We start from the raw sequence: 2,598 nt of genomic DNA on the forward strand, positions 1-2,598 counted from the left end.
GGAATGGTCTGGGAGTGGAATGATAGGCCCCAGAGTGGAATGACAGCCCCTGGGGGTAGCAGGAGTGTTCTGGGGCTGGAATGAGAGACCACAAAGTAGAATGACAGCCCCTGGGGGTAGCAGGAGTGTTCTGGGGCTGGAATGAGAGACTAAGAAGTAGAATTACACCCCCTGGGGGTAGCAGGACTGTTCTGGGCCTGGAATGACAGGCCCCAGAGTGGAATGACAGTTCCTGGGGGTAGCAGGACTGTTCTGGGACTGGAATGACAGGCCCCAGAGTGGAATGACGGCCCCTGGGGGTAGCAGGACTGTTCTGGGACTGGAATGACAGGCCCCAGAGTGGAATGAAAGTTCCTGGAGATAGGAGTGTTCTGGGAGTTGTTGTACATATTAGATTCCATGTCAAAAATGAAGTCAAATGAGGAGGAAGTTCTATGTTTTATTTCAATTAACAGAAAAACAATTGGACCAAATAGTCCATCCAAAATTGACTACTTTCTTCTCAGCATATTCAGGGAATATGCTTCAATTAACAGGGAAAACAATTAGACCAAATAGCTAATCAAAAATTGACAACTTCTTCTTCATCTTCTTCTTCTTGGACATATTCTGAACATATTCAGGAAATACATGATATTTTATACATGGACTGACATCACCAAGAAAACAATATTCAAAAAGCGTAATTGGTTACTGTGTAGGATCCTGCCCCCCAGCCTGTCCAGGAATGAGGGGGGAAGTCTATACTTTTTCAGTACCTTAAACAATAACCCAGAAAGGTAGACTGCCCTCTCTGGATTTCAGATCCATAGCCACCAGAATCCCTTTTAACTGGTCCCAGCTTTCCCCAAGGGAGGGATTCCAAACCTTTAGGTTAGTCTCTGGGACATAACACATTGAATAACTCAATCTAGAGCTGCACAGTTAATCTTACCAAGGTAGCTTGTATGGTGAGCATAAGGCACAGGAGTTTAGCTTTGGAATCTGAGTTACAACAATACGGACAGATTAACAATAAGAATCGTTTTATTCAGCACAGATCTTAGCACAGACTACAAGGATTTCAAAATAACAAAGACTTATGGCTCTTGGCCCTCACTAAACATAAAAGAGATATGCATAATTACCAACTTCAGGAATCCATAGTCCAAGATTGTCCATTGGAATAATCCAGGGAACACCAAGGGATTTTTAGGATCAAGACACCCATCTTTGCAAGCACATGCTCAGCTCACAAAGGAGGTCTTTGTTCCACCTGAGAAAGCATTCCCAGATGTAATCCCAACATGTAGTGAGAAAGCAGGAACAGACAGAGCTCCTGCCAAGGGACCAGACTATTATAGCCCAATCTAATCATGACTAGCCGTGGCCATGCAGCCAATCACAAGTAAACAGGGGATGTGGTCAATGGTTAGTTGCCATGGGAGCTTTGAGGGGATAGGTTGGAAGTTTGGAAACCACGCCCACGGTCACATAGCCCCCAAACCCCAACTTCATTCTGTACATGACTGTTTGCTTGTTTGGCAGGGCCATCTGGTTTCTTCCAGCATGGAAGTGTGAAGAATGTGGGTTTATGGTATGGCAATGGGCTTCTCTGACCAAATGCTCAAGCCATTTGGCTGGCAACAGGAAATCAACACAGCAGGTTATTCAGCAAGACATTCCAGAGGAAGGCAGGAAACCTTTAGAAATCAATTTTTCTATACAGTTACAAAAGACAGTGGTAATTTGAGTAATAATCTTCTGATTAGCCAGATATAAAGAAACATATATCTATGTCAAACTAAGTGTTTACTTAACCTAACCTAAATGATAACGGGCAAGAATTCTTCATATTCTAAACAAAAGTATTCATTACTGATACAAGACTAAAATTGTCTCTGACCCAGACATTGCAATGTTTTGCCTTTAATAACTACAGAATCGTGAACTTTGTACCTATTATGTTGTCTGCTAACAATATCAGACCTACAAGAGGAAAGCCTTCTATATAACAGGCCTTTCTAACATCCTAATAAAATATTACTTAAAAGAATAAATCTATAAAACCCAGAGAAATATGAATATGAACAATCAAGAAGAAAAAAACTATATATAAAAATCTTTATATTCCCATTCATACTACAGAGTAGAATGACAGGCCACAGAGTGGAATGACAGCCCCTGGGGGTAGCAGGAGTGTTCTGGGACTGGAAAGACGGGCCCCAAATAGGACCCAAAGAATTAAAATATTGTGGACCTCGTGGAGCAGAATTTACCCCCTTTGCCTCTCTGGCTGCATTTTGTTCCAGAGGGCCAGTGGATACTCAGGAATAGCACAGGGGGCAAAGGCGGGGGTCTGCAAGGGGAGGCAGAACTGGTGGCTATTGCTAAGCTGTTTCTTGCAGTCCTCCTCAGACAGTTAATACAATAAATCTATCAAGTGCTGCCATATTCTGTTGGCGGGCTGCAGTTGGTTTGGTGCTTCTCAGTTCTAGTTGACCTGCCAAAAGGAGTGTCCCAAAGGTAATTTGAAAGGAGGAAGAAAACCTTGCAATTTTTACTCGTTGCTGATCTGTCCTGGGACCTGTTTCGTTCAACATCTTTATCAAAGATTTG

Source organism: Gekko japonicus, unplaced genomic scaffold (genome assembly GCF_001447785.1).
Source record: "Gekko japonicus isolate JY-2015 unplaced genomic scaffold, Gekko_japonicus_V1.1 scaffold3913, whole genome shotgun sequence".
Classification (NCBI taxonomy): Eukaryota; Metazoa; Chordata; class Lepidosauria; order Squamata; family Gekkonidae; genus Gekko; species Gekko japonicus.